This window comes from Etheostoma cragini, chromosome 6, assembly GCF_013103735.1.
Source record: "Etheostoma cragini isolate CJK2018 chromosome 6, CSU_Ecrag_1.0, whole genome shotgun sequence".
Taxonomy (NCBI): domain Eukaryota; kingdom Metazoa; phylum Chordata; class Actinopteri; order Perciformes; family Percidae; genus Etheostoma; species Etheostoma cragini.
In genome coordinates, this window is record NC_048412.1 from 24,097,947 (window position 1) to 24,112,934 (window position 14,988).

At 40.1% G+C, this 14,988-nt stretch overlaps 1 protein-coding gene across 15 annotated transcripts in view; it reads right to left on the reverse strand.

Moving 5' to 3' along the window:
- The window catches only part of syngap1b (synaptic Ras GTPase activating protein 1b), a 136,719-nt gene that overhangs the window by 46,208 nt on the left and 75,523 nt on the right, over positions 1–14,988 (reverse strand). Inside the window, exon 1 of one of the 15 annotated variants that reach the window (XM_034873285.1) lies at positions 12,008–14,255. The exons of 13 other annotated variants lie outside the window; for them this stretch is intronic. The gene's annotated coding sequence lies outside the window, so the exon portion shown is untranslated. Of the gene's footprint in view, positions 1–12,007; positions 14,256–14,988 lie in introns of those variants that run through there. One more of the 15 variants, XM_034873287.1, reaches the window with a different exon arrangement.

Consider the following 14,988-nt stretch of genomic DNA (forward strand, 5'->3'; position numbering starts at 1 on the left):
GCTTTTTTTCCAGCATTGCAGCCTATCTTCCGCTGACTCTTCATGTTGTCTATCTTGCTCTTTCCTTTGCTCTCTCCTTCTCTCAGTCTCTTCTGTCACAGTCACAATAATACTCACACACACACACACACACACACACACACACACACACACACCTCTTCACACCCACGCAATATTTTACCTTTTTCTAATTCAAGGGCATTTATCCCTCTACCTCTCTTCAGCCCCTGATATCTCTCTCTCTCTCTCTCTCTCTCTCTCTCTCCACCTTGCACCCTCTCCTTTTTTTTACTGTCCTCTCGTTCCCTCCCCTTTCAGATGTGTGTGGCATCTAGGACCTTCCATCTTCTTCTGTATTTCTCTTTCATCGTCGTTGCCCCTTTCACTCTCCTTTCATTTACCTGTCCAAATGGCAATCTTCTCACCGCAAGCCTGCCTGTCTTTCTGTCCTCAAACCTAACATTTTCTCCAACCCACGCATGGAGGGAAAAAGATGACCACAAAGGTGTTTGTCACCCAGCTAAGACATCAAACTATGGCCGTGTCTGTTTGCCTAAGTCCACATGTTCAAAACTACCAAATCAAACTCTGTAGGCTGGATGAGTGACTGCTGGAGAAGTCTTCTAAATGAAATCTGAGAGAGCGGTGATAGTACATGAAAGGGTAACTGTCAAATCACAGGAGAGGGGGAAAACTCCACATTCAGCTCCATTAAAAGTTCTTAAGAGCGCTTTCTATATTGTTCCAGGAATTGATCTTCTTCAGTTTAGAGATATTGAGTTTCGGGTCATGAACCTTGGAAGCTTTCTCCAAATATTTATTTATCTAGGGTGGCTGCAATAACTCGCTCATAGTCGTAGTTTCGTAGGTGTTTGTTACTCTGCAAGAAGTGTTAATTAACAGCAATTATCATGGGGGCCGCCCTGTAGAGCTGGAGGTTATGCCATCATTATATATGCATCTAAACTGCAGCCATCTCAATTAGGCCTCAGAACAGTGATATCAACATCCTCCTCAGAATATATTGTTTCCCAAACTAATTAGTTTCCCCCGTAGGAGCAGATTGTGCCAAGCAGAGAATGATGATTTAGGACTAGTCTTAAATTGGTAAAAATAAACAAATATTTGCGTAGTTTCCGTGGGTTTAGCTTTAGTCAGTGAGATCCGATGAACAAGCAGTCTGTGAGTTAGTGTACCAAAATAACCCCTCTGGTGTTAAAACAAAAGGTCCTTTTGGTGCCAATTTGGAGTCATAAGATTCAGAGAGAGCATGTGTTTTATTACATCCTCCAATGGAGGGGTTCATTGGGGTCATGATTTGTGTTGGAAATCAACCAAGTCTTTGTCTGCTTTAGGTGTTTGCAGCTGTTGTTGTTTTTCCCCCAAAAGTACAGAAAGTGAGTACTAGGAATTCCCTAGTTTTATATGTTTTAAAGAGTTTATGTGTTGTGATATGACTACCCACCACGACTGCCCCCTTAAACACTGATGATTCAATTCGAAGTTCACTTTCATGTTGTTTATTGTGGGGTGGCTGCTCTGCAGGTGTGCGGGGCTGTAGTGTTATTTAGCGGCCATGCATATTATATTTTTCATAATCAAAGAAAAACTCATCAGTAATTATGTTGAGTATTTATTCAAACAAAGAAAAACCACACTAAAAAATAGTCGGCTTAAACTAAAGTCGTTGACTTGGAGGGATATATAGGCAGTCATGTTGTGATAAACAGATGGAGAAATTAATTTGATGGCTTTGTTGAAAAAACTAAATTATCAAGTAATCCTTAACCAGCAAAACAAAACTATGATGATTACCATTCACAAGTGATAAACGGTTTTACTAAGCATTATGTTTATTCAGAGCCACTTGTGCGGTTGCAGTGGAAATTGCTGTGGAAGATGTAGACGTGTAGACATTTTCTATAACTTCAAACAGACTCTGAAGCAGTGTTCTGATTTAAATGCAGTTTGTCATCCAAAACACAATATTTCTAGACCTTTCCGGTGAGATCAAACTGTCTGCTTTTATTCAGATTCGTACGCACACATAGGGTGAACCTAAATGGGGCGTATTATTCCTTTCTCTGCCCACATAGGGGCAGATTATGATTGATTTACAGTACATTATACAGTGTATAAATCGTGACCATTATTTAAAGACACATAAATCTGCAACACAATGTCTTACTGGGGGCCCTGTGCACGGATAGCAGTGTAAAATATCAAATGTTCCCTCATGCATTCAACCATCCTGCACTAATACTGCTGGCAATTATTTGCATGAAGTGCCAACATAAAAAAAAATATGCATGTTTGACTGAAGCCTTCTGTTACAAGTGGCACTGACTGCATCTGTAGCGGTGCATGTTATTCATCAATAAACTACCTACTGGGACTACTAAGTAACCCGTTAAAGTACATAATTCATTTATTTATTTACCGGTTTGATTATTAGACAGTGCACTGAGTTAATTACTGCTGTAAATGTGCCAGGATTAGCCATCTGTAGTCCCTGAACAGATGTTAGATACAAACTTCAGCCTAAAAAAAGAATGTACGACAAAAATGAAATCAGTTTTTGAAGTAGTTTATACGCAAAAGATATACGTACATTAAATTTAACATATGCAGTTCAAAATCTCCGCTGCTGAAGACAGACATGTTTGAAAGCTCCGGAAAAAGCTTGTAAAAAGGAACCTTCAATTAATATGTTTTGTCCAAATAAAAGACTCAGCTTTAGTGTTTGATAAGCAACAAGCACAACTGAACTGATACAGTAGATTTGTGTAATTAACAGTGAGTGTAAACTACATTTAATTGGATCAAAACTATCAAAGATCATTCGCCACTCTCATCCAATACTAAAGGCTACTGAACTGATATCCTATTGGTTTACATTTGTGATTGTTGCCTGCTATATTTTGTCCGAAACAAACCCTTGTGTCATGTTGAATCATCTCTGACGGTTACACCTGCTGATATTTTCTCTTCTTCAACTATGAGATCCTCCAGAAAGAAAACGGCTTTAATTACAACATCATTGGGGTTTTGCTATAGGTTACATCCAAATAAAGGCCCTTGGGTTACCTCCTCCTGTTCATTTTAAAGAATACTTTCTTAGGATATTTGGAAAAAGACATAACCGACTTTTTACAACATTAGAACCCAGAATAAATCCTCAGGTCTGGATATCTCCTATATTTTTTAACATGCACCTGGATATACTCCTGCATTATCTATCATTTAGTAAGAGTAGGCGCCAAGAGCAGATTTAGCAAAATGGTACTCTTCAATCTGAATACAGACCAAAATTCACTTTTCAAACATAATACGCTGTACCTGCCTCTTTTTACACAGAGTGGAGAAATGTGGGCGGCAGGGCTTGCAAAGACCCATTCAGAATCAGTGTATAAATCCTCTGATCCACAGTCTTTATGCAAATGAAAGGATGTGAGATGGGTGGAGTTATTGAGCAGTGTGCCAAATTAACCCAAAAGAAATGGCATGATCATTGTCTTTTTTCAACACCTGTGTTCTCACTTTAATGGTTTATGAAAGTGTTAACAAAAGCATTGGCCTGGAACGTAAAAAAGGCTGGATAGGTGCATTTAAATCTATTTCTCACTCAATCTCTTTTTGATACCAACCCAGGCTCTGTGTTTTGTTACCATGGCAACACTTTTCTTTTTACCCTGAAGTACCTTACATTTTTAGTTTCATACATGCCATTTAACAAAGCTCTGAACCAGTATGTGTGGGGACATCTAGAGACATCTTTTGATTCACTTGTACGTCTTTTAAAATACAATTATAAAACTACCAACATGACATCATGACTTTGGCCAAACATACACGTTGTTTGGAGATGATGTAAAGTCTTTAAAAGCATACTTGACAAACGCAGACTGGCTGAGGTCTTGTCACGAGAGGCTGTGATTCTGTCTGGCCGGGGTCATGCGGCAGGTAGATTTGCTTGTTTCTTTTATTTAGCTGCCTAATAAATCCTCCCTTTGCTAAAATAACATTGTTCAAGTTGCTCATTCTTACCATCACTGTGTTGAAATGCTTGTAAAGATGGCCAGTTACATCAAAACATCCAAGATGAAACAGGAAAAAATAATCTTGACAAAACTTGTGAATAACCCACGCTAGTAGATTTCAGAGATCACAAGTAAGATTTACTGTACCAGTATCTAGATTATGACCATATCCGAAATAACCCCTGAATTGTGTATTATATTTATTTTCTGACATTTTATATTGGCCAGGTTCTGAGTGGGAAATTCATACACAATTCATACTCAATGGCATGTACACCTTTTTCTGGTAAGAATCCCACAAGGCTATGCTTCCTATTATAAAGATGTGAATATTATAGTCGTACGATGCAGGACATTCCTTAATACTGCTCACTGTAGAGTAAACTGTAGAACGTCTGTTAGTGAACAAGTGAACGAGGAAGTGACTTCTGATCTTAGTTCTTTGCATTTACACCTGGTAATATTACTTCTTGTCATATTGATTCTGGATTGGATCTCAAAAGGCCAATTAGGAAGCTGAAGCCAGAGGAATGGATAGCAAAATTGGTGAGTATCAGTCTGCATAGCGTTTTGCTGGGCATGCGACAAATCAGTGTTTCCCATACAAAGGGCCCACTCAGGTAGATAAAATCCAAATAAAATTTGTACCATGTGATGGTGTATTTATTACAGCGCACACAGAACAGCTGCCTCCGGCTTCCCCCCCCCCTCCTGAAGTTACGTGCAGTGTGCATGACAGCGTCCATGTTGCACTTGCTCAGAGAGGAAACCGTTACGTTAGTAGTAGCATGCTGCTGGTGGTCTTGTAATAGAGAGCCAAAGTCACGCCCGTCTACTATCTTTTGACAAAATATTAACAGGAGTCAATGAGAGATAATTATTTTTTGGTCCGGTTAGAATTCTGCCATGCATTTTACAAATGATGTGTGTAAATTTAAAAGATAATTGTCAAGGGACAAATAATTTGACGTAAAGAAGTTGAACATTAGGTTTTGTGTGAGATCGCTTAGTGAACAACATCTCTCATTTCGCACCAAATAGGTCACCAAGCTTTACTGTCTTCTTCGAAGACGAAGGCAAAGGTATCAAAAGAGATGAAAACCCTAATAAATTGGGTCATGTCGACAACTGCAGCTCCTCAAAGGGAGTGGAGGGGAAATGTGGAGATGTCAGGAAAGCGACTTGGACTGGTCGTCCGTCTAATTACGTATTTTCCCATAGCATTTTACTTAACTACCTTGCGACAAACTTTCCGGGTATTAGATTAGACTCAGATTAGATTTAACTTTATGGCCATTACACAGGTACAAGTACAAGGCAACGAAATGCAGTTTAGGTCTAACCAGAAGTGCAATAGCAGTAAGTGCAGGAAATACAATGGTTCCATAAGTGCAGGACATGGATAAGTACTGAATAGATATAGAAATTAATACTATTATTATTATCATTACCATTATCCACTCTCAAGGAAATTTTGAGCATCAAAGACTTCATTTCCTGCGTTCTGACACACTTTAATGCACAAATTTTACAGTGTAAATACCTTTATTTAGCCTGTGAAGATGAAAAACACACAACATTTCAAAATATATCAAAATGATAATGGAATGTTGTTAAATGCCATTACACATTTTTAAAGGAGAATTCCTGTCAATTCCAACAAGTAGCTCTGTTGTTTGTATATTTGGATTGCTGTCAGTAGAAAGAAAAACAAAAACAATCGGTGCTGCCTACACCGAGTTATCCTCTTCCAAGCATTAGCATCCAACAGGCTTAAACAGGGCAAGTTTTAAACATGTTCAAAATGTCATTAAAAGTGCCTACCAATGTGAACGTGTTGGAATTGACTGAAATTCTCCTTTTAGTGGGTCAATGGAAATCCTGGATTGTCTTAGTATATATTATATAGTATCTACATAGTATATATTCTTATTAGGTATACTATGTACTTGCGTATCACGTAGACTACCCCACTTATCAACTGTACTTATAGAATCGTCTAAACAACGCGGCCACGGTGCTGTGAAAGCTCCCAAAAAGGTCCTTTATCAGAGTCTGGTTGTTACCCCTCTCCACGGCAGTCTCCGGTGCTCCATATCATGCTAATGGAGCTAGCTTGCTAAACGGAGCTGACCGCTAATAAGAGCTAATTGTTGCTAACTGAGCCTTCAATTCTCCATGCCTGTATGCATTAACTGTATTTATGGTTCCAAGCCTGAAGAAAACCCTTAATTTTATTAAATTGGCTGTAAAAGTTTTAAACTACAACTCAGAGTTGTTAGAAAGACTGCTCAAATTTTATCAGATGAGATCTAAATGAGTGCAACAGTACATGTATAGTACAGAACATCGTGTTTAGGATGCCCAAATCACAGATTAATACATTTCCAAAAAGGAACAATGATCTAAGCAACAAAATAAATAGGAATTAACTTTAGATAGCCCTAGCCTAACAGGAGTGAGGAGGGAACAGTGTGGAGATCAATAATATGTAACTTTCTGCTTGGATCATAGTATAGTATTATAGGTATTTTATCTGCTTTATAACTGAACCCATTATTACTAAAACCAGACATTAAGCTCCGCGCCATCACATCCGGCGCCACACATCACAGCAAGTAAATTCTCATGTCCCTCGCCTTCAGCTCTGTGTGTGTTTCCATTTTCAAACTCTGTTTGATTCAACAACCTTTGGGCCGGTAAGCTAAACTGAAAATGGCAAGTTTTGACGACAGTTTGGACTGCTTGGTTCTGTTAGGTAAATGAATGTAAGGATTTACAAAGAATATGCGCACAGCATTTACTCTCTGACTAGGGTGTTTTGGGAACAATGTGAGAGCATTGCTGACAAAGTTCCCACAGAGATACAATGGTAAGAGCAAAGTATGTTTAACCATATATCCAGTTCATTTAAACAACTCACATTACTGTACTGTGTGAAAAGTTAACTTCATCTAATATTGTATGTGGTGTTTTCTTTTTCAGGGTGTAAATGTGCCACCAGGGTGTAAATGTCACACAAAACACATTTTGCAGAGCCGTTTTCGCTGTGTCAGGAGCTTAGCGCGTTCTTAGTGCTCAGTTAGTTTTAAAGAACGTGGTCCAACTGTAAATCATATTAACATTCTTCAACATATGCCGTCTGTATTGAACAAGCTGGAAGGTATTTTTTCGCTATAATGAGAAAAATCAAATGCACCTAAAGCTCTTCTATAAAAGAAAGATGTACTGTATATGTCGTACTTCTGACAGGATTTGGCAAACGTTTAATATACCAATTTATAAAATACCAGCTCATCTCTGCATGCTGTTGTCTGTTTACATTTTTCCATCGCTCAGGCGATATGGTTTACTGGCTAATTATTCCAGCATAGGATCTGCGTGTACACACAGGTAACAAAACCCTACATTTTACATACAGTACCATACAGTACAGGCCTGTGTGTTCATGTGTGCTGACAGCCAGTTTGTATGTTCACGTTTGTGTGTACAGCCATGTGCGAGGCAACATGTGAAATGCTACGCTTGCTCATTGTGAATGTAAATCTGATGTCAAGCTGAAAGCTGAAGAGGGAATGTGTGGGTGGCAATCGCTTCCAGCTTAGACCCTCTGAGAGAACTGAGAGAGAGACAGAGTTAAAAGAGTGGGAGGGAGGGATGTAGACACACAGGAGTAAGAGGTTGGTTGAAAAAAAAATGAAAAAACAGTAAAAGGAACAGTGTATGGGTATGGGGGTGGTGGGTAAGTGTTCGTGTAGGAGTAGGAGGGACAGCGCAAGTGCAAGACTATATGGAGTGAAGACAGGACGACAGAAAAAGAGAGTAGGATGGAGGAAAAAAGGAAGAAAGCTAGATGGAGGAAATGCATCTGGGGGAGCGGTAACAAGAGAGGGAGGGTGAGGGGGAGTTGCACTGAGGAAGAGGGAGTTGGATGGAGAGAGGGAGGGAGCACAAGAGCCAGAGATGGAGGCTGGAGAGCGAGTGGGTGTCTTAATAGCGCTGAAACGCTCAGGGCTTTTTGTATGTTTGCCTTTGTTATAATAGAATGCTGGTTGGCTCCCTGTTTGCTTTTGATCCATGAACTGTGGCTACAAATGCAAGGCAGTCTCTCCTCTGTTCCTCTCATTACATAATGTAATGTATAACTCCTGTCACCTAGAGCCCAGCAGATAAAGCAAGGCACAAGCCCTGCAAGAGCTAGAGTAGCTAGATGCACAGAACATTTAGCATTGTTGAAATATTTTGGAAACATTTATCTGGACGAGTCTTGGTCGCTCGCTGAGCTGCTAAAGCTCAGCGGTGGTTGTTCAAACCCATCCAAAAGAGGAAAATGTGTGCGGATGTCAAGGAACGCTGGCACAGAGCTGATTTTAAACACAGATAGCGTGCAAGGATTCAATATTTCATACAGCAGCAGCATTCCTCTGCAAACCTTGACCTCTCTATTTCAGTCCATTCTGCTTTTGGAACAAATTGTGGACAGTGTGCAAACAACTACGGTACGGTATGTTTCCATGAATAATAAATGAGATTTAGAAAGTCTACAAGTCAACTTTGGCAGGATCTATTTGTTGAGCAGCAATATTGTGACGTGCTTTTGATAATGATGCATATAAATACAGCTGCAACCAACCATTATTTACATTAATGTTTATCTGACAATAAAAAAAAAAAATAATCTGACTTTGCATTAACCTACATCCTGGACTACACACCTGCCCATGCATACTATATATATTACTATATTTTTTTCCAGCCTCTTTTTTTACTTTTATGTTACACAGCTATTTTGTATTTCTTTGTTTCTGTATTTATTATTTCATTGTTTATTTTATTTTAGGAAAGGAGCACATATTTTGCAATTTGCATTGATAAATGACATAAAGTTCAGTTTACTCATGCTGGCTCAGTTGTATATAACATCTTCTGTGTCTACAAACAAATAAAACCATTTTTAATAAAAATTATTTCAGTTTGGCTTGAGATTTCAACTTTTCAACAAAGAGCCTGTGTTACAAACTGGAGGTGTGCAGTTTGAAAGATGTGGGTGTTTAGCAGGCAGGGAGGGTCTTATGAAAGACGCTATCAATCATATTATAGAAATGTAAGATCCAGAGTTTGGACTAATAAGAGTGCCAAAGTGAAAACAGGACCAAGTTCTGTTTCATAAGTAAGAATAGCTGGTTCAAAATCACATGCTGATTAGGGTTGCACGATATTGACAACATGTGATATTATATGGATCATGAATATTGCGATATGGATATTAGATTCGATATTTTGACCTAACACTAGGTTTATTTCAACTGACTGTCATATTGTACTGGTAAAACCTGAATAAACAAATAATGACCATGTCTATAGAAGAGGACATGTTGTACTGGTTGGACAGTGTAAAGTATATAAAGAGAACTGGACACAACTTTTCTTTCGCTTCTCTGATTCATTCCCTTTTGTTGTCTCTATTTCTTCACTTACACGGTTACTTTGTTGAAATATGCACACAAGTCACATGGTACGTTCCATAGAGTTTGTCACGTAGTGGACCCATGCGCGACGTGCTAATATATGCAAGCGGCACTGCAACCGGCCAATGAAATGATGATCATTATAGCGTTTCACGCAGGCACTAAATCAAACACGGACGTGACGCATCGTTTCACAAAATAAACAAAATATTGCATACTTATTGGGACACTTTCGATTTATTGCAATAAGAATATTGAGTCGACATATCTTGCGGATAACATCAAATGCAGCCTCACCAGTATTTTGTGTACTCCATTTGTCTGGTTAAGGACTATTATTTTAAAAAGCAATTCTAATGGCGTAGTCTTCAATATTTAGATTTGTAGAAGCCTCTGCTGTAATGACAGCAGGACAGAGAGGACAGAGCGATGGAGAAGTTTACAGCTCTTTACAGAAAGATTACAGCTAAAAAGTTGAAAAAATGGCGCTGTAGTTTTTTTTTCTAAGTTAAAAATTATGATTTCAACTTCTTAGGGTAACTGCAGTCAATTGTCCTTACAATATGGAAAGTAAATTCCCTGGAACAGACTTTATTTTGTTTTTCTATTTCTATTGAGTAACGGAAGCTAATGGAACAGAGGCTCTCTCTGCCTCTGCTGCAGCAATTTGGATTATCTTTTTCAGTCTATCTCTATGGAAGTACAGTGTAAAACAGCTGAAGTAACCATTAAATGATTAGTCAACTGTTGCTTACAATTAACTTTCTGTTGATCAACAAATCAATTCAGCCCTTCATATAACTATATACAAAATGCAACGCAAACCCTGACTGGAAGAACCATAAGACTGGTCTCAAATAGAAATAAACACATTGTTACATTAATAAGTCGAATCACCTTAAATGGAAACGTTACACAACAGCTATAAATAGAAAACGTACAGAAATAGCGAAAATGAAGGAGCTTTCAAGTATCTGTTACTGTAACTACAAACTCAAAAAGTGACACAGTGTGAGAGAGAAGCAGCAGCCAACAGTGCGATCATGACACATTTTGACTGCTGATCACAAGTTTCTCTACTCTACATGAACAGTAGGAGCCAAGTTGGCAGACGACCAAAATTCTGGACAATCCTTTGTATTCTCAAAACCGATTTGCCAGGGCAAAATGTTTTTTTGGATTTCACAAGCCACTAGTAGAAAACTAGTTATTTTTCTGCCTTTGCTGAGTACTTGTATGATACTTAAGCTGTCATGAGTAGATTTCTAAAAGCTGAAATTTTGTTTGAATTAGGGCTGCACAATGAATCACAATTTTATCAAAATTGCAATAGGAACAAGTGCAATATCCAAATCCCAGGGGGGCACAATATTTGTTAATGGCAAAATATGTCAAACCATTCTAAATATAAAGTATTGTGGTGCTGCAGAGACATCCCAGCCTACAAACCGTGTGCAGGCTAAAAAACCTCTGTTTGGTACAGATCCTCACAAAAAAAGAATATCACACTTCAATCATTTTTTTAAATGAGAATAATGATACAAAAATGATCATTCCCTCCAATGTTGTAAATCATATCGCAATGGCCTTATCAGTGAAAAGAATCGCAATTAGATATTTTGCAGATATCGTGCAGCTGTAGTTTGAATCAGGTAACGTAGTTCTCATGACGTGTTAAGAGATGAAATGTCAGAATTTAGCTAATATTGGTATGGTATATATTGGCCACTTCTCTGCTATTTGCTGTCAACGTTAGTGCTGTATCTGAGAAATCCGAGGTATACTTTAGAGCAGCAGAGCCTCATTCGGAGCTGTCAGTCAACTGCCTGCTGATTGCTTTTGCCTCTGTGGGAGGTGAGCGGAGCTGGGAGCAGGCCTCTCAATGCTTTCCTGCACATTTCGATTTGAATTTTTAAAGCTAGGAAAACAGAGTACTGTCTGATCTGACTTACCCAGCCAATGCTTGTACATCTTTTACTACATGTGCTTTTCCTCACAGTGCAACACAAAGACACCATGCACTCAAACCCTGAAAGCCAAACAGTGATCTTGCACCTCAGGGAGCTACTCAGCGATGCTCAGAGTGGCACATAACAGGTCTTAGATTTATGAAGTCTTTTATTGAGTTTTTAGCTTTGAGAAAGTTGTTTTAATCATCACAAAAAAATGGACTGAACTGTTGACGGAACATTGACTGTTTTAGACAGAGTCTTTTGCATGAATATCACACTGCATGTGAGGAAACGGTAGATGGCATGCTGTGGTCTGATTGTGCTTTTGAGCTTGACGACAAACCCACAGAGAAAAGTGATGTCATCATACCAGAGATTGGTGCAAACGGGGTGAAGTTTAACGGCACATTACAGCTATATGAGTAAAGTTTTAGAGGACATAACAAAAGAAAACATGTACAATTTTCAACACATAGAAGACGTATGCCTGCGTCAGATGATACGAGTTGGATTCACATAAACAATATGGGGAACATAAATGTCCTACCTAGATCAGGTGGGCCTTGCTGTGCTTTGTGTCCAGACTTGTAGAGGCAATGTCTCTGGGTTTCCAGTCTATATGACTCCACAGTAAGCTGATGTCAGCTACGACTGGAGATTCACTGACTTCAGCCTGTATTCCACTGAGTGTCGGTGTCTGTATGAAACTGCAGCAGTTCCGTAGTTTGTGTTACATTCCACCGAGCATCGACACTTGTTCTGAATCGATACTCCAAAAGCACACAGTGATATTAACGTCTATAAATAACTGAGCGTGTTGGTGTATCTGCAAACGGCACCTGCCAACAAGTGTCATGACACACATGTGTTTGTCTGAGGAAGGGACCATCCTCTGGAGGGTTTATGAGGCTGTGTTCAAGTTCCATACAGAGAAGTATTGCTCAAATAGCCAGCTGTCAAATAAAGTAAAATATAGGAATCACAAGGACTCTAACTAAAGCAAAGCCAGTAAAGTCACCTCCCCTACAAAAGCCCTGTACAGCAAAGCACTTCCATTTTGCAACGTGGATGAATGACGGCCTTAAATCAATCCATGACCTTTAAATATTTCATAGACAAATAAGGATATGAATAAATGATAAACTGCTAGTCTCCACTACCAAGGCACCTGGAAGCAGGGTTCCTTCAGTATCTAGCTATATCTTAGAGTAAGTGAGTTCTTAAGGTATGTTAGAAAAAGAACTACAGTAAAGTACAATACTATACAAATATAACAGAAAACTATGTATTTATATATAATATCCTAAAGAAATATTATAGCCTAGTAATATTTAGAAGATATAAAATACCATCAAGTGCAATTTGGTGATCATAAACTCACTACTGAGCACCACAGACACAGGCCCTATACAAAGATTATATGAAGATTATCTATTGGGTAAATCTAATGTATCAACTACAAATACTACCAAGAAAATAACACATCAGTAATCATAACACAGAGTTAAACTGATGTAAGTGACCTGTAGATGGGAGGATGTCCTTACAGATGCAACTGCCCAGGTAAATTCGCCACAGCAGGCTTGTACTTCTCCAAAGTGCTGAATTTACCTTTAAGGTGACCCAAAAGTGCCACGTTGATAAGAGTACGGGGTGACAGTTATTAAGTAGGCCACTGTTCGTTATCTCGCATCTCCACACTAATTAGAGAGAAGAAACGTGACAGAAAAACAAACACACCCAAAGCCGGCTGAGTGTTATAATTTTACACTGAGGCACTGTTCATCCTCCCCCCGCCTCCCCCCGGCAGCAGCAGCCTGCTTCTTGAGGACCGGCAGCCGCGGCTGTTCCGCGGCGGGCAGTCCGGCTGAGAGCTCCTCCTCCCCGGCCTCTCCCTGTCCTCTCTCCCCGGTGCCCTCTGCCCCGACCCTGCACTCGCTGTTCCGGTGACCGACGGAAGATCCGCTGGGGCCAATTTCTCTCATCTTTTAGATAAGAATGTATCTGCGATGGCTTCCTTAGTGGGTGTCCGTCCTGTGCGTTTCAAAAATTAACTTGCCAAGGGTGCATGGATGGGTGGACGGAAACGCGTTTCTGCTTCAAACTCAATAGAAAACTCTGGAGTTTAATTTCTATCAAAAGCTATGTATGCACCCAGAGGGAAAATAGCAGCGTCTCCGGATTTACATTCATGTGTGCGCACGTGCATGTCAGCGTGCGTGTCCGTGCCCATGTGTGCGTGAAAGAGCGGTGCGGTGCGCTATAGGATCGCCTCTCAGATTGTGCGCCGATGTAGAGCTGGAGACGCGCTCCGCTCTGCTCTCTGTACTGCGCCTTTTCGTCCTGATCGGACGCCTTCAGCGCAGCAGCCAGCGAGCAAGCAGGGACAATAAAAACGGACGCTTTAATTTCCAATGCAGGCGGACGTATGTGGATAACCACCGAAAACCACAGAGCGTTGTGGAAAGACAGAAAAACCAAGGGATTCGGTGGAAAGGAAAGAAACAAGCAACCGCCACAAAATAAAGTAGTCTAAAAACTGCAATGGCTAACAACTGAACGTGTGCCAGTAACGGAAAGGCAGCAGCAGCGGGAGAAAAAAAACGAGGCGATAATGGCAACTTAGTCCTTCGTCTGCCTTCGCACCAAACGGCGGATCAACCTCAAGTAATCCGTTGGCCGGCGATGGATGTCGAAGTGTCTCCTGTCTGCTGTCTGGGCGGAAATAATTCTGCACAGGTGGACAGCACAACAGTTTAGGGAGGGAGCGGCAGTGATGCCCTGCGCTTTAATCTCTCCACCTCTCTCTCTCTTCCAGGAGAGAGGGAGAGAGCGAGAGAGAGAGAGAGCGCGCAAGAGAGAGAGAGAGTGAAGGGGGGGCTGGCTGCATCCCTGCTGGGACCTGGAGTGATTTTAAGCCCTGCAAGAAGCCCTAATCACTTTTCTTCCTCTATCTTCTTTCCAATTTTTCCTCTCATCCTTTTCTCTTCGCCTCTCACCCCTTTCTGTTTCCCTTCCACATTTTACTGACACGCACACACAGCAGTGTGAAGTTCAGTACCAGGGGCAAATGTGTGGGAAGCATGCATCATGTCATTACCCAATAGACATTCTCAAAGCCCAGAGTGTGCCTACCACACAAACACACACACACAAACACACACACACACACACAACACACAAAATCATGACCAATCAAAATAAGAATGCTAATCTTTTATACACTAACTCTTGCATAATTCCTGTTAATTTCCCACGAGCTCCCATGCTGTTCCATAGGAATATTTAAATACTGCTCAGAAATATAATAACCAGCCAGCAAATCCACCCAATTATGTAAAACAGCCATGCACTTATACGTCTCAGTGTGGGCTGTATCTGACATTGTATAAATGATACAACTGACATGAAGTACTTTTTTATTCCCGTCTTAAAGACGTCACCATTGATTGGGCTTTCAGCAATGATAAGCAATCAACACTTCCAGAGGGGTAAAGGGTATCTAAGATCTGTTTCCATGACAACTGT